This window comes from Topomyia yanbarensis, chromosome 2, assembly GCF_030247195.1.
Source record: "Topomyia yanbarensis strain Yona2022 chromosome 2, ASM3024719v1, whole genome shotgun sequence".
Classification (NCBI taxonomy): Eukaryota; Metazoa; Arthropoda; class Insecta; order Diptera; family Culicidae; genus Topomyia; species Topomyia yanbarensis.
The window spans coordinates 15519252-15541122 of NC_080671.1; the positions used below are offsets into that span (position 1 = coordinate 15519252).

The window sequence follows — 21871 nt, forward strand, 5'->3', positions numbered from 1 at the left end:
TTTCCGACAAGATTTCTTCCGACATTGAAAAAGTTTAGAGAGTTTTGGAAGATTATTAGATAGGGTCCTTAATTTCGACGATTTTGGGAAGCGTTCTTTATTATACCTCAAACTTATTTCATTTTAGTCTCAAGCATAGACATATTTCATATCAAGTTTATTCATATAGAAATCTGCGTTCATCCAATTAACGAGTCGGTTAGTGCGTCCAGCATCCTATTGTACTGCTTTGGTGTCCATTAGACTGCCCAGAAAAATAATGAATTTTTGAAAACTCAATCGGCCCACCCCTGAGTCGATTCTTAGTCCCACTAGGAGTACTTGCACAAAATTTGAAGCAAATCGGACAAGTCTAGCTACCGAACCAACGTGCCTGAAGTTTGTATGAGATTTTTCGACAATTCACATGGAGAAAACCCACTAACTCGCATTTTTGCCGCTAGGTGACACTGTATGCATCGTATTATCACTGTAAGTGAAAATAAGATAGATAATTTAATTGTATACAACTTTGTCGAAGACTGCTAGTCAATCCGGCTTTGTTAAAAGAAGTTATTAAAATTTTAACGAAGTGATGTCTGAGTCAGTTTTCTATGGGGCCTAGCAGTGCATGTACTCGATTCCCACGAACTATACATTTTTGTGAAATAATCGTTAGATTTAGCTCAATAGGATGTCCAGAAGAGTTATACCACATAATACGAGTTATGTTTTGGTTGGAAAATTTTAGTTCCAACTGTGACCGCATAGAGGGCGCCACCACTAACTTTTCATAGAAGAGAGATAGAATATCGAAATGTTTAGGAGAAATATTGCAAAATGCCTGTTCTACAACTTTGTGGAAGACACATAATTTCTACCTCTATCCGTTGAAAAGTTAGTGTTGGCGCTCTCTATGCGGTATAATGTGGCACTAAAATGCTCTAACCAAAGCATGACTCCCATTATTTACTACAATTCTTCTGAACATACTATTGAGCTAAATCAAACGGTTCTTTCACAAAAATGATTAGTTCGTGCGAATTGAGTACTGATGCACAACCATGCACTGCTAGGCCCCATGGAAAACTGACTCAGACATCACTTCGTTAAAATTTTAATAACTTCTTTTAACAAAGCCGGATTGACTAGCAGTCATCGACAAAGTTGTAGCCAATTAAATTATCTTTCTTATTTTCACTTACAGTGATAACACGATGCGAACAGTGCCACCTAGCGGCGAAAATGTGAGGTAGAGGCTTGTCTCCATGTAAATTGTCAAAAAATCTCATACAAACTTCAGGCACGTTGGTCCGGTAGCTAGACTTGTTCGATTTGCTTCAAATTTGGAACAAGTACTCCTGGTGTAACTAGAAATCGACTCAGGGGTGGGCCGATAAGGGTCATTTTTTCCTGTCACTCTAGTGTCCATCTTGGGGGAGCATAGCAGCTACAGACGAATATGCTGTTGATCCTGGCGATCACGAAGTCTTCGCGTTTGCTATCCACCACTTCTTGGACAGGGAAATTGCTCATTACTTGGATTGTCGCCATCCCTGCATTCTACACCGACCAGTTGCCGTTACCGGGCGGAACAGGATTCTACTTTGCAATAATTGCAACGTCGCACTTCGTTCCTATTGATGACTGCCACAACAGTTGCTTTGCAGTGTTATTGAGATTAAGCTGGGTTATCTCCACCATCATTAGCTTGCCTTCGCCTTTTTGTACTCTGGGCATAAGAAGCATCCCGTCATGTGACCCTTTCCGCCCTCCTTCGTGCAGAACATGCACTTCGGTTGCTCTGTGCAGCCTCTAGGAGTATTCCCCTTCTCCCCACATTTTCTGCACAGGTCAGATCTGTCCAGCCCTCTACATACTCTATTAGTTCGCTCTTCACTTCGTCTTCCGTTGTTATCTCGTCCAGATTCCTGCACTCGACCACCGCTTCTTGAACTAAAGCTCTCATGTTCGCCTCTCCTCCCACCGCTTCTGCCACGAGTTTCCGATAGGTCGAGGTTTTGATCAATGGATCTTTCTTCAGCTCGAACAGAATTTCGCCCTTCTGAGTACGCCTAGTTCTTATAACGTGCCTCAGCTTGGGATCCTCTCTCATCATTTTGAGGATCGCAGCGTACGTCACGCCGTCATTTGCTTTGACGACTAGAGCGTCTCCCCTATGCTTCTGCTGACGTGGCCGAAGGTCTTCTTTCTTCTTCTTTTCATCCTTTTATTCCTGTTTTTTTGCTCCTCTCTTCTACGATTCGCCATTCACTCTCCTTTTGTCGGCTCTTTCATTGTCTTTCATCGACCTTTTTGTGCTTCTTCGGTTCCTCCTTCTCTCCCGGGTGTTTCCCTTACTCTTTTCACAGAACGGGAATACCGGTCACCCTTTGGCGTCTCATAGGCTTCTGTTTTCGCTATCTCTTCGGCGTTTTCAGCTCTTTCTAGTAACGCCATCTATTCGCATTCGGCGGATTTGATACTAATCACCAGATGCCTGATCTGTGCGTGCACGTTGCCCTAGCTTTTCACGAATTCGTAGAGCATAGAGCTCTTCGATATTTTACCTCAGCTTCACCATTTTCGGCTGGTCCTCTAGGGTAATATTTGATTTCAGCGTGCGTACCTGAAACTCTAGTTTTACTTGGCGTTCTAGTGGCTTGCCGCCGCTTGTGTTCGGTATAGCTTCCTTGGGCAGCTCCTTTGGCGAACTGGTTCGCCACATTTGCTCTCTCAGATTTTTTTTAATTTTTTGTTGGCCACAGTGGTAGCATAAGGCCGGACACTAGTATTTACCAGGCCGAAATAGATCTACTCGGGGAGGATGGAGCTGTAAAAAGGTATCGCTGTCAGGGGCTTACTCCTCCGTTGTGCAACTTGGTGACTCTGACTCCTACGACTCCTTGGCCATTCAGCTCGTTTAGAATCTCGTCATTGGCCATATCTTTGGTGTTGAAGTCGTAAACTTCATCTTAGGTGACATTTAAAAATGGCATGAGAGACCGCTTTCAGCATTTTGACCGTCAATCAGCTTCGTACGCCTTTTCGAGGTCGCCGGGCTGCTCTGCTCTTCTTAGCCGGATCATGAACATGAACTGAATCTATGGCCCGCAGCAGCAAGGTCTACTTATTGATAACGTCACCTGAGTTTAGGTACCCAGGAAATGTCCGACTCAATGAAGGGCTGCGCTTCCCTGATCGGAGGGAGGGTTTCGATTTTTTGCTGCTAAAACATCTAGTAGCCTTTGCACTATGGACTGTACACGGGACTTAACACTCACGGAAACCGGTGGCTATACTAACCGGGTGGCTAAGGCCGAACTTTAGGAGGTATACCGGGGGCGCGGACCGAGCGAAAATTTGGGTTTCTGGACGCGGAATTTGTGTTGAAAGCAACCTTCGACTCCTAGTGACTGAACCCTACTGAACTTAGCCAGCCAAGTGTTCAAAGATATTACAGCTTCACTACCGATGGACGGAACAATTTGGAATTCATGCTTAAGCCGGCGCTAGTAAGCGTGCGGTTTTCTAGAGCTCCTTTATCTGAGAATGATGAATGAGCTTAAGCGTGCTTCGATGTACCACAAAATAATTAGAACTAGTTGGTGGCATCAACTTCCAGCATGTGATATACAGGTATACCTCGATTTAACATACATTTTCCGATTCAATCATGTACGTTAAATCGAATTTTATGTTAAATCGAAACACAAAAGAAATATTTGTTTTCGAATAGAATTATTTTTTTTGTTCATCATACGAAATATTTACGAGGATATTACTAATTGTATCCACCTAACAGTGACATAGAAGCCACAATCACAATTAAACAATTAGATTGCTCTTCTGAACATAAGCAACATATTTATCTTAACCTTGCCAAGTATTCGCCAATTCTAACAGATATTCATATCATAAAGTTCGTCACAAAATTTTCTCAGCATTCAGAATAACTTATAAGAATAGTGTTATTAGCAGTACAGTATTATTTAATTTTTTCACTAGATTCTTTCTAACATCAACAAAGTGATTAACCATTGGGTGCATGAAGAGCACAATGCCTAACTTCAGTAAGTAAGAAAATTTGTGTTTCTATTTTGTCTCATCTTTATTTTGGTAGCAAACCTGCCCATCAGATAATCGCAGAATTCAAAAAGAGAACACTACTTGAGTTCACGAGCAAACGACTAGTCACGAAGTTTTGTAAGTACAGGAGTTCAACTTGCTGAAAAACAACCAAATCGAGCCATTTTAGCGCTGTGGTTCTCCTTAAAGAAAAAGTTTGATTGAATCATTTTGTACACGACAGATACATTTTAATTACAATACAAAAAATATTTAAAAAATTTTGTTTAATCCTTATGTACGTGGAGGTGGAATTCGCTAGAATGTTGAAGTCACTATTATCGATCTCCAAAGTAGTAGCGTAGCATGTAATGGCTAATTCCAAGAATTGATCCACTGGTTTCCTGCTCCCACGTTGTAAAAGGCGACAAAGACGGAAATCTTCTTTTCATTTTATTGGATCTATCTCCTTTTTCATTTATTGGATCCATCTCCTAGATTTCTATTTAAACGTGAACCTTTATTATGGTACTCCTGGGGACCATGTATCCTGAGTCTTCGATCATCTTGAATCGTACGCAAATGCCAGTACAGTTTATTCGAATCCCAATCTTTACTAACCACCATTCCCGAGCAGAAGAAAATAACTGCGGAATACTAAATTTAGGTATCAATACCAACGACTGTTAACCACAATATGGTATTAATGAGCTCTACATAAGAGGTAAAATACCAAAAAAAATAACACAGGTATGTTCTACAAATAACTATTTGATAATAAAACGAGTTATTATAATAACTGAATAATAATAAAACATTTTTCAACCTTCCAGTAACAAAATTCACACTATGGAGGTATTCAATAAGGTATTGATTTGGTATTTGAAAAAATCGCTGGATTACATAAATAATACTAAAATAAAGTAAAATGTTTCTTCAATACCTGCTTAATACCTCAATGAGGTATAATAATCAATTAATACCAAGTTTTGGTATGAATACCAAAAAATAGTATGCTCGGGTTATTAGTCAGTTATTTTCTCTACCCGTTGCAGTTGTTGAGAGAAATATATACAGATATACAGAATACGCAGTAATATAAAAAGAATATAGTCACAATTAGTGTCGGACTAACATTGCTTTTGTGTGCTTCCTCTGTTTACATTAAGTAATGACCGGCACCGGTATTGATAAATAAACCCCGTGAGCTTACCAGGAGTCCTACATTGAAGGAAGACTTGTGTCTTCCATCATTATCGTCTATTGTATTTTTTTTGCAAAAGGACTCGATCCATAACGAAGTTTTTTTTTTGATAAATGTCCACATGCACTGAGAAATTCACCTGTTCAATATAGCCTGAGAAAAGAAATTATCTTAAGCAGGAATCGAGCTTACGTCCTTTCAAGCTCTAGTTGGGTGTGTTAACCACTCCACCATCGAGGAACTGCCATGACTTCATTGCAAATTTCCAACAGTTTCGTAATAACCGCTACTGCCCCAATGCCTATTAGTGGGACTCACCGTCCGCCAATACCTCGTCACCGCCCTATACATTCCATCAACCATATCTTTCCAGTTATCTATTTTTAGCTTACACATGAAAACCCATAAAAATATTATCAGGAAATAACTTGAACCACAAATTCGTGTATTCATTTTGATGTGCGGTATCAAAATAAGAATGTTTTTGTATCTCAAAATCTTAAACATAATCTAGCGAAAAAACGAAAATAAATTATGTTTCTTTAAGCATTGGAAGCGGATCATAGAATAAAATTGATATTGATTCTTAACATTTCGTTTTAGTAACATTGATAATCAAAAAAAAATTAAAATTTTTTGCATGTATGTTAAATCGAGGCAAAAATTCCGTTAAATCGAAATATGTTAAATCGAGGGTATGTTAAATCGTGAGTATGTTAAATCGAGGTATACCTGTATTCAGTATTGTCTCAAAAGCCTGATAATTACGAAGAGAGTGTTCAGAAAAATGACTGTTTTAAGACCAGCTGATTAACATTGCGAAAGACACTGCATTGCCGTGATATTGAGCTACAAGATTTAAAAAAAATACTCACTTGCGCGTGCACTCTACATTTATCTATCTATTGTCGGGCTTAATATACTTAAGACTTTTATTGAAAATTACCACTCCAAAATTGTTAGAATTTGGAAATAGATCATACGTGGCCCAGCAAAAATTGCTTCTACGAGTTCTATTATCAGAGGAATTTCTTGAAGCCTATTTAATGGTTATTTTATGTCTTAAATATAATTTGTGCCTGCCGAACCTTCGTGAAATGATGTGTTGAGGTTAATGTTAAGAATATCCTGTATAATGGATGTGTCGAAAATTATATAAATAAAATAACAAATCCCATACTAATCTACCGCCTTCAGACAATTATTCATTTTCTGAAGAACTTTGACAAAGACACGTATTTTTTTAAATTATATTTTTTGCACCGTTGTACAGTACTCGATCTGCTCATGGATCATACCGACGATTGCACTTTTAAAAATTACCATGATTTGAGATACAGTATTTTAAATGCCAATTAGTGCAGTCTAGAAAGCCTTTTCCAAAGCCTTTTCCGGGAAGCCTTTAAACTCTTCAAGAACATTTCCGAAAGTATCATCTTGCTAAATTATTGGATTTTTGGTATAAGCTAAAATGTGTTGATAGATTGTACATTCACTAACGCCACGTAGCGCGAGTATCTGAAAATAAATTGTCATCATCGGGAAGCCCTTGACCTTTCAAACAATTTTTCTGAAGGCGGTGCCTCTGTAAATAATCATGATCTCTAGTTAAAAAGATTTCAATTGGTTTGCACGTTTGCAAACGCAATAGCGTCGCCTGGTGGTACTATCCCGAATTATTTTTCTCTAAAGGGCGAACACGAAATTATTGCGACACCGAAAATGTCATGCCAATTTTCTTATAATGTTTAAAATCAAACCAAAATTTTAGGGTAGTTTTATACATATATTTACTTCAAAAATCAAAAAAAAAGTTTATAGATGGAGCCTTGAGTGTAACATTGGACGCATTTTCGCTTGATGCCCTCCATCAAAGTCTTTACAGTGTCATCCGGTACCAGTTTCTCAGTTTTTTTTCCATTTTCTTAACATGTCCTTTTCGTCTTTGACTGTCTTCTTGCTATTCCGAAGTTCCCGCTTCATCATTGCCCAGTACTGCTCCACCGCGCGCAGCTCCGGACAGTTTGGCGGATTCATGTGCTTTGGAACAAAATGGACAGAATTGGCCTCATACCACTCCAGGACACTTTTAGAATAGTGGCATGATGCCAAATCTGGCCAAAATAGCGGAGCTCCGTCGTGCTGCTGCAAGAACGGCAAAAGGCGCTTCTCGAGGCACTCAGATTTGTAGATCTCGCCATTTACTGTGCCCTTTGTCACGAAAGGCTCACTCCTCAGTCCGCAAGAGTAGATGGCCTGCCAAATGAGAAATTTGGAGGCGAACTTCAACATTTTCTTCTTCTTAAATTTGTTGTCCACATAGAGCTTGCTCTTGCCGGTGAAAAATTCCAACCCCGGAATTTGCTTAAAATCGGCTTTTATATACGTTTCGTCGTCCATCACAGCCATATTTTGTCAGCATCTTCTCGTAGAGCTTCCGTGCCCGAGTTTTAGCCGGCGATTGTTGCCGCTCATCGCGGTTTGGGAAGTTCTGTACCTTGTATGTATGTAGTCCAGCTCTCTTCTTTGCATTCTGGACGTAGCTCTGCGACATGCTGATCTTTTTAGCCAAATCACGGCTTGAGACGTTGGGATTTGCTTTAATCATCCGCTTCACCTTTCCCTCCGTCTTTTTGTTCTCCGGTCCCGGTTTTCTTTCAGGTCCTTTGCCGTGGTCCAACGTCAACCGCTCCTGAAATCGCTTCAACACTCTGGAGACGGTTGAATGGTGAATGTTCAACATTTTTCTAACTGCCGATGCGACAGGTCAGGAAATTCCAGGTATTTGGAAAGAATTTGTTCTCTCGACTCGCGTTGGTTCACCTCCATTTTCGTTGAATCGAAAAACAGGACTTCGAGTTTGACAGCATGTAAACAATACACATCAATGAGAAAGAGTGCAAAATTTGGTTGATTTTTACACAATGGTAAAAAAGTTATGCCCTGTTGAATGTGTCGCAATAATTTCGTGTTCGCCCTTTACAACCGGAAACCGTGCACTTTTTGCAAAACTATTCTGGCGACACCACATGTTATTTTATGATGAACCATTCAATATTAAATAGTAATTACATTTACCACGATATAATATACATTTTCTTCGTAGCATCCTTGGCGATAGAAATAACAACTAATTTAATATCTAATGACCGACCAAACACAACAAAACATTGAGATAGAGCAGGTTCGAATCCTACTTGAGAGCATATATTTTCTCAATGTGATCAGTAGGAAGGGCAAATTTTCGCCTATTGAGAGATTGCTTTTGTTATTTTTGTTTACGTGTCCTTAAAAAAATTCATTCGTCACGTAATTGTTTATTCATGCTCCCAGTTAACCGTCTAGTAGGAGATCTGACAGTACTAAAATACTAAAAAGACTTGAAAGGTAAGAACGGCCAAAAATACAAAAATGTTAAGATAGGGGCGGACATTAGGGCATTCCAAAAAATAATGTTTTTTGAATTCTCAAAGGCCCCCCCTCTCATATTGTGACAAATGTCAAAGTAAGCTCAGATGCCAAATTTCGCATCATTTGGACAATTTTAGACACCCGCCCACTTCGCTTGAAATTTTTGAAATTGGTAATATGAAAAAATATCGAGGAAAAATATATTAAATGCTATAACTTTTAATAGAGCTATCAGACAATTAAAATGTAAACCTCTTTTTAAAGTAAATAACCTTGTATTTGAAGGAAGACATTCCTGTTTCTAGATGAATAGAGGAAAGTGGGGTACTGGGTAATTTTGGCCTCAAAATTCCCTTTGTTTAATAATTTTTCTGCTCCGTGATGCAAATCATACATATTTTAAAGTTTTTCTAATGTAAAAAAATCTCAAAAATCGAACGGAACCTTTTTGACCTTCGTCCGAATACGGGAAGTTGGGGTTATAGGGCCTTTTGTCATTAATATTAAATTTTATCATTTTCTCGTGCATATATCTCTATTATTCTTCAATCAATTCTCATAAAATGTACCTTGTTAAACGTGAAAAATCCTTAGGAATACAATAAAAATAGTTTCGTTATCGGTAAAATTCAGAAACATCAAATTATCTTATATATAGTTTCGATTTCACATTTTTATCATAAAATTGCACATATTAACTCCATTTAACAACAAAATTATTACTAAATTTACTACTTTTAGTGTAAAATACGCTTGAGGATCGCACGAGAAAAGTTTTCATCCTGGAAAAATAGGGGAAGTTGAGGTATTAGGACATTTAACGAAAAAAATGTGATTTGTAGAGTTAATGTCCAAAAATTTGATGTTTCTGAATTTTACCGCTAACGAATTCATTTTCGTTGTATTCATAAGAATTTTCCGCGTTCAACAAGCTACATTTCATGAAAATTGCTTGAAAAATAATAGAAATATATGCACGAGAAAATTATAAAATTTAATATTAAAGACAAAAGGTCCTATAACCCCAACTTCCCGTATTCGGACAAGGGTCAAAAAGGTTCCGTTCGATTTCTGAGAAACACATTAGAAAAACTCCAAAATATGAAACACATTAGAAAAACTCCAAAATATGTAAGATTTGCATCACAAAGCAGAAAAATATGAAAAATATGGGATTTTGGGGTCAAAATGGCCCAGTACCCCACTTTCCCCTATTTTTCTAGAAAGATGAATATCTCCCTTCAAAGACTTAGGTCATTTCCTTTAAAAAGAGCTATAAATTGTAATTTTCTGATAGCTACTTCAAAAATTATAGAATTTAGTATATTTTTCCTCTTTTTTCCCATAGTACCAATTTCAAAAATTTCAAGCGAAGTGGACGGGGGTCTAAAATTGTCCAAATGATCTGAAATTTGGCATCTAAGCTTACTTTGACATTTGTCACAATATGGGAGGGGGGGGGCCTTTGAGAATTAAAAAAAAAGTTTTTTTTTGTGATGCCCTAGCGGACATAGCATGGTTGGTATATCGGTTTCTTTGTTAAGGGTGTTCCACATCAAATCATGGAAAAAGCGCTTTAGAAAACTACCTAGTGGACCCTTTCAAACTTTTAGACAGTAAAATATAACCCATTAGGTGGCTTTTGGCATATTTATTTCATTCAACTTCAATACCATACTAGTATGCTTGCACCTTACGCTTAATTCCACTCGTTAGGGTCTGTACCACATCTGGTTGCAGCTTATTCTGTACGGAAACCTACTTTTTCTTCACGTCCTTCTCAGTTTTGACCTACTTGGGAAGCTTCCGTAGTGCCACCTTCATAATTGCCCAGTATTTTTCGATGGACCTTAGTTCCGATGTGCCGGTGGAAGAGGGGTGAGGGTTCATGTTTTTGGGTACGAATGTGATTCCGTTGGCTTCGCACCACTTCAGGACAACATTTGTATAGTGATACGCAGCTAGATCCGGCTAGAAGATCGTAGGGCCCTCGTATTGCTTTAACAGATGAAGCAGATGCTTTTTGAGGTAGATCTCCTCGCTTACAGTCCCGGTAGTCACGAACGGTGCATTCCGTTTGCCGCATTAGCAGATCGCTTGCTAAATCATGTATTTATAAACCAACTTTGAAAGTTTCTGCTTCCTTACTTCCTCCGGAACATCAAGCTTATGCTGGGCGGCGAAGAACAGTATCCCCTGAAGCTGCCAGAAGTCTGCCATGACGTAAGTCTCATCATTCATGATGAGACAATGAGACTTCATCAGCATCTAGGTGTACAGCTTCTGGGCCCGTGACTTTCCATCCATTTTAATCGACTAGGGGAACCCCTTGGTGGAGGGCTGAGCTTGAAAGAATAAAGAAAGTTATGAGAAGAGCTTGGAACCGGCGTCAGCGTGATGACTCCAGGGCTTTCAGGTCAGCTCGTAGTGCATATAAGAAATGTCTTAGATCTGCAGAACGGGCTGGCCGGCAAAACCTATGCACTAATGTCTCTAGTATGAACGAGGGTAGCAGGTTATATAAAATTCTCTCCAAATCGAATGATTTTCAGATGAACTCCTTAAAAACCAGATATGGTGTTTATGTGACGGACGAAAAAGATGTTCTTAATTGTCTCTTCGACACACACTTTTCAGGCTGTATCGATCCGAAGTTGAACAATGTTCACAGATGTCGTTCCGGTGATTCGAACTCGTGGGCGTTAGCACGCACATTGGTTTCCACTGAATCGGTCAAGTGGGCAGTTGACAGCTTTGCTCCATACAAATCAAGATGGAATACTTCCCGTGCTACCGCAAAAGGGATTTGATATTCTTAAACATGTCTTGAAAAAGATTTTGCTTTCCAGTCTTGCTACCGGGTATATCCCGAAAGCATGGCGAGAAATAACTGTTAGATTTATTCCCAAAGGGGGGCGCTCAAACTATGAAGAAGCCAAGAGTTTTAGGCCTATCAGCTTAAGTTCTTTTCTTCTGAAAGCTATGGAACGGTTAGCGATCATCACATCAAGAACGTTAGTTAGGTTGAATATCCACTGCACAAAATGCAACATGCATATCAGTGTGGGAAATCCACGATAACTCTGCTTCACGATGTTGTTTACAACATTGAGAAAGCCTTCTCGCTCAAGCAATCTAGCTTGGGTGTATTCCTAGATATTGAGGGTGCTTTTGACAATGTGTCCTTCCAGTCTATTCTGGAAGCGACGCGCGGTCATGGGATACCTGCATGTATCTCGGGTTGGATAAACGCAATGCTTAGTAACCGCATACTTTGCTCGTCACTGCGACAGGCTGAGATACGGAAGTTGAGTATTTGCGGTTGTCCTCAGGGCGGCGTTCTGTCACCTTTGTTATGGCACTTAGTAGCTGACGGCTTGTTGAAGAAACTCAATGAGCTTGGATTTCCAACCTACGGGTTTGCTGACGATTACCAAATACTAATTACTGGATTTTGCATCGGAACAATCTTTGACTTGATGCAACAGGCATTAAGAGCTGTCGAACAGTGGTGTCGACAAGTTAAATTATCAGTTAACCCAAGCAAAACTTCAATGGTTCTTTTCACAAAGAAGCGAATAACAACCGGGGTTCGTCCCTTGCAGTTCTTTGATTCTGAGCTACTGTGTGCAGATCAAGTCAAATACGTTGGAGTCATATTGGCATATTGTATTCCAAACTGAATTGGTCTGCTCACATTGAGTTCAGAGTCAAGAAAGCGTGCATGGCCTTCGGGCAGTGAAGACGAACTTTTGGAAAGACTTGGTCTCAAACCTAAATACAACTATTGGATTTACACGACAATTGTACGTCCAATACTGTCATACGAATGCCATGTTTGGTGGCAGAGGAGAGAGGATGATGACAATGAATGGCGCTAATGGCGTTGACTGGTGCTTTCACCACGACTCCGACTGCTGCTCTTGAGGTACTTCTAAATATCAAACCATTACATATACACCTCAAACAAGAAGCATTATCATGTACATACAGACTGAAGGTTACTGGGCTTTGGAACAGTAATCATGTTGATCTTGCTACCAGTCATACACGATTGTAGTCACAAATGGTTACATGGGGTGAAGATATTCTTGCTCCCAGCGATATTACACTCACATGTAGTTTTGCTTACAGGACATTCCATGTGAAGATTTCCTCTCGAGAGGAGTGGTTGTCTGGCTATATGGAAAGACAACAACAAACGCAAGTGGTCTGTTACACTGACGGTTCTCTGATGGAGGGACGTGCTGGTGCTGGTGTCTACTGTCGTGAAATGAGATTGGAACAATCTCACTCACTAGGTAGATACTGTACTGTAATCCAAACAGAAATCTTTGCGATTATGTGCGGGGTACAAACGGCCCTTCAACTGAGTTTGTCCGGCAGAGTTATAAACTTCTGCTCCGATAGTCAGGCTGCAATCAAGGCCCTTAGCTTAGACAAATCCCGGTTCAAGCTAGTGATCGCGTGCCGAGCCCAAATCGAAGAACTAAGCATTGTCAACACTATCTACCTTGTCTGGGTGCCCGGACATTGCGGTATTACAGGAAATGAATGGGCTGACGAATTGGCCAGGGCAGGTTTAGCGATTGACTTCGTTGGTCCTGAGCCCGCGCTGCCAATTTCGACAAGTTGGATAAGGGAAAAAATACGGTCCTGGGCTTCGTCCGAGCACCGCAATTAAATGTTGGAGAAATCTACAAACGTGTCGCCAAAGAAAGGCGTTTCTAGAACAACCATGCCCAGTGGTTTCGAAAAATCTCCTACATTTTTCGAAGCTCTACTGCGGCATGCTGACCAGGGCTTTAACCGGCCACTGCAAACTCAATTACCACATGGCAACTATTCAGCGCGCTGAGTCGTTTTCATGTGATCTTTGTGAATCCAACTACGGAACCTCATATCATCTGATATACAACTGTTCAGCAGCACCGCAATTGCGATTTCGAGTCTTCAGCCGTCCTTATATAGACGAAACCATGTTTGGTCGACCGAAACTCAGAGACATACTAAAGTTTCTTATCCAATGTGGTAAAGAGCTTTAGGCTTATTCGCAGACAAGTTGAACTACTTGTGAGTTTAACTTACCTGTTGTTTATTTTTGTTTTTGTGCTGATATTTTCCCACCCTTCCAATTCTTCTTCCCCACACCTCCTTGTCCTTTCCTTCCGCTCAGGAAATGATGAAAACACACGGTAAGGCTTCCCGTATGTAGTCGGGGATTTGTATCCCCGACTACATACGGGGAACGTGCCATTTAAGCCAATATATTCTGATTCCTGATTCATCAGCATCTAGGTGTACAGTTTCTGGGCCCGGGATTTTCCGACCGTATTTTGCCGCTTGTCACGATTTGAAACCTTCTGCAGTTTGTACGGTTCTTGGCTCTCTGAACAAAAGACTTGGATAGATTCAACATTTTGGCCACATCCCTGGCCGAAGCATTAGGATTCCGCTAAAACGCTTTCACCGCACGTTTGTGATCCTGATCACTAGTAGAACATCCATTCTGACCGCATTTCTCTCTCCGTTCGATGCTCAGAGTTTAATAGTAACTTTTAATCACACGACTCACCGTTGAAATGGTCCAATCTAGGTCAGTCGTGTTTTGAAACGATACAACGAACGTTTGATCGTTCATAAGAAGAAAAAAGTGGCCACAATGCATCTCCGTATAGGGTGAAGAATCACAAGCGGGTTGTCGATGCTTTCAAGAGGAATCCCAATAGTTCAGTGAGAGATATGGCAAAAAAACCGCATTTGACGAAAATTTCTGTGCAAGTTGCAAAAAACGTAAAGGACTACACACGTAAAAAGTCCAAAAACCGCTGATTCACGGTGAACTGCAGAATACAGTGGGGAGATCATGTGCACAGAAGCTTTACACTTAGCTGTTGACGAAACCGTATTATCACGTCATGGATGATTTAACTTATGCGAAAGTAGATTTCTGGTATTGGGCTTCTTTTCTTCACTTTTCGTCATAAATTCGACGTCCCTGAGGAAAATAGAAAGAAGATGTCTAAGTCTGCCAATAAGCACATGATTTGGCCGGCAATTTGCACGCGTGGAAAGCGAACCATCCCGTTTGTGACAACCGACCGCTCAACGGGCAGATGTTCTTAAAAGAATGCTTCCAAAAACCTTCATTTCTCACGATGACCCAACGCTTTTCTGGCCAGATGTAGTCTCGTTTAGATATTGTGAAGTGGTGCAAGGCTGTCAATTTCGTTCCAAAGGATCCTAATCACCCGTTACTGCCAATAGCGAAATACTGGGTCAGCATGAAGAAGGCACTCCAAAAGCATTGTAAAAAAGTTAAATTAGAGAGAGCAAAGAGGATTTTCACACGAAAAAATGCCTAAAACGTTTTACAAGACCTTATGACCAGCGTTAAGAGTAAAGTGCGTGCATTGGAATTCTATTATAAAATTGAATTAAATGAACAAAGAAAAAGTCTAAAAATATTATTTTTTATGTTCCCTGAGAGTTTGAAAAATATTAATTGAATGGGTTTACTTTAAAAAACGTTTACTTGTAATGCAATTTGATTTCGTACACCCTTTAGAGGACAGTCTATTCCACGCACTAGGAAACATCAAACTCCACTATAAAGCCGAAACAAATAACTATTTTATTCGGCTTTTACACTGATAGTTTATTTCACCGATTCTTAAATCTAAAAATGAATTTTATGTTTGAGGTTTATAGCTATGTTTTATTTCCAAATACATTGTACGATATTTATTATCGGTCATCCATTCCAGAGAATAAAAATATTTTAACTTGTATTGCTTTGGTATTTGATATAACATTTTCCATAAAAATCGCCTGAATTTTTTTTCTACACTCTTGAACATTCTCAATCTACCAAACCCGAATACCCCTGCTTGTCAGTTCAATGGGTTGGAAATGTGCCAACACTCCGTAACCGTGCTCCAGCCTCACCAAACCTGTGAAATTTATTACGAAATCTATTTGCGAACAGACCAGCGAATGTGGAACACGAAGACGGAAGAGTCTCGACACAGTTTGCCCTACGAATTACGGTTTCCCGCTATTATTTCTTACTTATATAAAATATACTTCCCTGCAAAGGATTGAACTCCTGCCAATATTCTATAAGCGTTTTTCGTTTCCATCTACCTGACTGTCCTTTCAATACATCTTTTTTTTTGCAGATAATCTTCGGAAGATGCTCCCGTGGCCGCAATATCTAGTTCAACCCCAGCACCAAGTGTATCAGTCTCGAGCAGAACCAGATACCGAAGATTACAAGCTGAGAGTTGCTTCATCCTAGCGCCGGGCAGCGCAATCCTTGCAAGTCGAACACGGCAGAAGCCGATACGCGGTGCTATTGATTCCACATACTGCGAACCGGAACAGGTGCAATTAAATGTGATTTAGAGCCACCGGTCCGATTAAAGAGATAACGGTGAGAAATGGGCGTCTCTGTTCGGCAGCGGTAATTTTAAAAGCAATTTCCCCCGCGCACACACCACCGCCACACAGTAGTGCGCTGTGGCCGGAAACTCGATCGCCATCGCCGCGCGGTTTTCGCTTCGGTGTTTTGCAGGAGCAGTGTACGTACGTGTATGTGGAGTGGCTCCTAGGTGTGATTGCTGCTGCTGCTGGTGCGAATACACGCCTACTTCAATCCTGGTTGTCTGGCAGTCATTGCATTGACAGCTAAAAGCCCGTGTGTCAATCTGTGGGGATCGTATGAATGAAAATACAGCGTAAAATCTACATTTTCCTGATTAAATTTAGTGATGTGTTTTCCAGCAACCCTGCCGCTGGGTGGAGGTGTACGAGCAGACGGAGACGTCCTTGCGAAGAGTGATTGTATTTGAACGTGAGCTGTACAGGTGAATTAGGGATGGAGAAGAGTAAGTGAAAGCGAGTATCGGTGGTTCGGTGAGAGGTTAGAGAAGGAGAAAATAAAATAGAATAAGAAAATAAGTCGAGTCCGTTCCGTTTCGATGAGTGAACCAGTGAGTGAGTGAAGGAACGAAGAGTAGAAAATTAAATTGGAGGTGAAATTTATTGCGATCAGATAGGATTTAGTGGAAAGGTAAAGGCGACAGGAACGAGTGGATGTGGATTAAAGTAATTACAAGGATTCGAAAGAAGATTAATTAGTGAATTTGATGTTTGTCTGCCATCTGAAACAGGCGAGAGGTAAGTTTGTACTGAATTACTTGATTTGGAGTCTGCGGACTGAAAACGGGTTGTTGAAAGTGTTTCATCCCTCGTGGTGCACTAATGAACAAATCGTACGAAGACTCATATACTATCTAATAGATGCAGATCAAAACCTCCGGTTAATGCATATACAACAGGCAAACAATTTTCCACTAGTTTGCTTCCCCGGATTCTTACTCGATTGGAAGTTATTTCCATTTATTTGAATCCATCGTCAATCAGTTCATTTTTTGCTGCATGCAAAATAATATGCAGATTACCTCTTCATCGATGGGAGATAGCTTATCTCGTCCGATACAAATGATGCGAGGTAAAATTCATCTCAGTTCAGTTTAGTAAGCGGTCAATATGATTATTTGATCTGGCAGGAGAATTTGAACTGGGATTTAATTCTACACTCCAGGAATACAATGATGACCTTCAGGAGAATATTATATATTTAGGTGGTTCGTAACTCGTTAAATAACCTTATAATACAGATTTTTATTGACATATAAATAAAAATACTTAATAAAATCTCTAACCTTGAAGAGAAACATTTTTTTGAATTTCACTCTACGTTTTTCAGGAGTGCATACGAACTCGACTCTCGAATGGACTGTCCTGGTCACGGATTGATGTTGAGTGTCACTTTTTTTTTCATTTTTCAATATGGACATATTTGAAAATGTCGTGGATGTCAGAGTACATTTTAACAAACATACCAACGGTAACCTGTGTGCACACAAAACGATAAAAAAATAAGACACGTATATAATTTAAGCTCTACTTGTTTAGCATTGTCTTAGCGAACCATGTACTTTGGAAACAATTTGGTGTAATGAACTATTCCGTGGGCTTGACAGTGGACTCCAGACTGCAATTTTTTATGCCTGAGGAATTGTAGCTTGGAGAACATGGATTCTGTTGGTCCCTAGAATCTAGTAGCAACAAGGCGTATGCTTCAGGTGGTGGATAGAAGCGAAGGGATACAAATACGACTGGTAGATTAAATTATTTTTGCTGTCAATTCAACTAGATCCAGACCGATGCAGTATCCTATGGTTGTTGTTTCATTACCTATATCAAATAGCATTCAATTTGCACAATGCATTAAAACTTAAGTCAATTATCCAAAGTATTGGGATCATACCAATTTAAACGCAAATCTAAAGAGGAATTCCACGAAGATCCGTCCGAAAATCTTTAAAATCGTGACCGACCATCTTAGATTCCAATGAAACTTTACACGTTTCACCGTCATGCAAGACTAAATGTTTTCCACAGGTAATAAGATTATTTTGACTCAAGAGCAGCTTTTCAAAAGGGCGTAAACGTTTCTACGTGTATGAATTTCAAATTTTTTTTGTTCGATTACTGTATTTTATGCAGCAAAACTATCTAAGAACGAGTTACAGGGAATGAATACTTCTGTCTGAAAAAAATATACACTGAAAAAAATGTTGTGTCATTTTTCAAAAAAAAAAACAAAAATTTGTGATAAAAACTTAAATTGCGAAAAAACCCATTTTTTTTAATTTTTTATATTTTGTTACCAAAACCTAAAGAGAAAAGAAACATTTTGAATGTGATTGCATGATGGAGAAAAAATCGGTAAAAAGTTTTCCTAACAATAACTTCGTACATGTTTTTAAATTTCATACTAATAGACATACAAAATTGTAATTCTATTACAGAATATAATTATAAGCAGCATTTAAAATCAAATTTCATTTAACAAAAATCTTCCAAAATGCGATAGTTTTCGAGATATTTGAAATTTTGCTCCTTCAAAAACAATTAATTCGTGTAATTATGCTCTTTTTAAAAGTTATTCGCATTACCCCATCAAAAAATGTCAAAAATATGATGTTTATCGTTTTAAAGACTTAAAAGCAACTTTTTTAGTGTATTTGGATCCTGGAGAAGCTTTCAATAAAAAAGTTTTCATAACAACAACTTTTGACATTTTTTATAATTCTTACTATTTGCAGTCAAAAATACAATTTTCTTTTTGAATATGATTCTAAACGCCATTTTAAATCGAAATGCTCTTAACAAAAATTTTCTAAAATGTAGTAGTTCTCGAGATATTTTAACTTTTGCTTTAACAGCACAATTATTTTGTTTTATTACGACCTTTTCATAAGTTAGTCGCGTTTCTCCATTAGCAATAATAGGTTTTTCAAAAGGCCCATAAACTTTCCTGCAACTTTCTCTTTGACATCAAGGCGATATTGTGAAACATTTTAAAGTTACATGAAAACAACCAACATATGATTCAGCTATATAGTTTAATCAACAGACCCTATGGTTTGCTTTTCCACTACTCATGTATACCAAAAAATATCAGTCAATCTACACGCTTCTACTTAATCTCTTCATGTTTTTTTCTTTACATGCGGCATGTTATTTTTCCATTTATTACTATATCTTAACTTAGATTCATAAATACACTCACTAACACAATCAATTGCATATTCTCTCATATACACTCATAATATATCATTCAAAACGTACAAACGCCGCTAACCTTCGCGATAACACAACCCGGGGCACAAATGCGAACATGCAATTGCAGTCATCCACACATACTGACACCCGCGATCTCGCCAACAATCTACCGCTCGCGCGATCATGAATCGGTCACGCCCGGAAGTCTCTGCTCTCGTTCTTAACAGCCTAGATTTATGTCTTCCATGGAAACGTGACCGGGAGCTCTAGTGTTATGGGGGAACTCTCTTCTAGTACCCGAGCCTTACACTAAAAACTAAGCAACAAATTCACGGTCCGCGCGGTCATTCAAGAACATACGCAAATATGCGTATGGCCATACAGTTAAAAATCGAATTTTTACACGCTCAATCACGCGACAAACCCGTGAACATACAGACGCTTGGGCCCTTCACGATCTTCCACGCACACCTACGGTCACAATCTCACAAGCTTGATAAACCATGGGATAAAATGAACTTTTTAAGACTTATAAATTGGCATCACATAATCACATATATTTATTTCTGAACAGCCAACAGTAGTACCACAGACCTACCAGACATGACACTAAAAATAATTCATTGAAAAAAATGTGATCACCACTTCGAAATTAATTTCGCTTTGCACACTATCACCGCCCTGGTGGCGATCTTTTGAACTCTACCATCTGTTTGACACTTTCATGTATTTGACATGGCGGTGCATTGGTATGCGTAAGTGATTATTATAGATCACAGCAACTAACAACAACCATTAATCAAACGGAAGAGACGCCGAATTCCGAGAAATGTATAGATACACTATGTTAGCAAGAAGGATTATCTATCATTAACACAGAATGTGATGTGGGCAATTTGATTGTTCCATGCGCTGTAATGTGAACTATTCCCCACAAGTCAGTTTGTGAAGTTAGTGGAAAGTGCACAAATCATAGTGTTTTTTCTATTGAATTGAAAATGAAAAATAAAATATTTCCGCGCAATGTCCAGATTCGCCTTATTTGATTTGCAAGTGTAATTATAATTAACTATTATAAATATCATATTCCAATGTACTCTCATTTGACTTCATCAGAAAAACATGATTAAAACATTGCGCAATTTGCCATCGTCGTTGCGGTACACTTAGATGCCCATTGTTTTCTCCTGACATTGCTCTCTGAATAATCAGCTCAAAAATTTACGCCGCCGTTTTCGTCATACTCACTTAGTCTTGATTTCAAGACGAACGATTATGAAAAGCAATTGTAAAACCTAAGTTTTATTCTTGTATCAATCAAAACTGTTTATTTCGCACAATAACAATAACGACAATAACAGCCGCTCAATAGTGTGCGTTTGGGAATTCTTGTCATATGGTTACGCGCCTCTTGCGGTGAGCACGGAAAGTAATGAGCATGATAAATTGACGTTTGAAAAAGCCGTTAAATTTTTGCAACACATTAGTGACCTCGAGTGTCATGTCTGGTAGGTCTGTGGTAGTACTGTTCAATGCACCTTTTCATCACATTCGGCAGTGCAACTATTCGTGAAGCATCAATTCATTAACTCTACCCCAACCCACACCCTCATCCTCGCCCATGGCGTTTTTGTGCTCTGCATGGACCATTCTGTCATTATCCCTCCTATCATCGGCCTTGAACTGACTTGAGCTCTCATTGCCCCACCAAAAGCTGCAAAATGAAAATGAAACATGAAATTTGGTATAATGAACTATTTACCAGAGTAACTGGTATCCCTATCGACGAGCTACAGGATGAACATTTTTGTTCCTGCAATTTTCTTGGTTTCAGACCAATTTAGAATAAATTATTACGTTTAATAAAAAAATGAAGGGCTTGATTTCCAAAGCTTACAAAAACTCTTACAAAAATAATACAATAAAGGTGGCGTGGAACATCGGTCGTGATGTGATATGAAGCCACCATCAGTACAAGGTTTTTCCAGTCGATGCGGGCAGATTTACCGCAGGCCCGAAATGGTTTATCAAGTAACCTTCAAACTATTGTTGTCAAACATCAATGGGGATTTGGTGACGCAGACATTTACGCGCACTTCGCGGGCGAGAAGTTTTCCTTCCAACAAAAATATCCTGTTAAAATATAAACGATTTCGCTATACGTGCTTGAGCCCGCCCTGATGGTCTGTATTGAGAAGGTTAGGTGCGAGCCAGTTTGGCAACTTATGCATAATACTGTCGGAGTAGAGAGTTACATCTAACATCTCTTCTCTGACAGATCATGCAAATGTGTGGCGATTTCCTACATTAATATATGCAAATTTGTGCTACTTAAGTATTCTATCAATTCGGTGACTCTCAAATTGATATCTGAACTGCCCCACATTATATGGTGGGTATTTGCATCACCACTGAATATGAGGGGAAACCCATTTCTACCACAGTATACTACAACCATTACAAATCATCAGATGGTGATGATTCATTTTGCCGCAAATATGCCGGACAATCGACGTATTTCCTCATGTGGACTGCGACAGCGCGAATATTGCGAGTTGTGTGGTCGGATAT

The 21871-nt window shown here is 39.2% G+C and overlaps 1 protein-coding gene across 6 annotated transcripts in view; it reads left to right on the forward strand.

Annotated features, from left to right (window-relative positions):
• LOC131678908 (uncharacterized) overlaps window positions 1-21871 on the forward strand; it is a 543408-nt gene that overhangs the window by 85391 nt on the left and 436146 nt on the right. For all 6 annotated transcript variants that reach the window (XM_058959338.1, XM_058959339.1, XM_058959340.1 and 3 more), the window contains exon 2: window positions 15844-16843. The gene's annotated coding sequence lies outside the window, so the exon portion shown is untranslated. The remainder of the gene's footprint in view (window positions 1-15843; window positions 16844-21871) is intronic.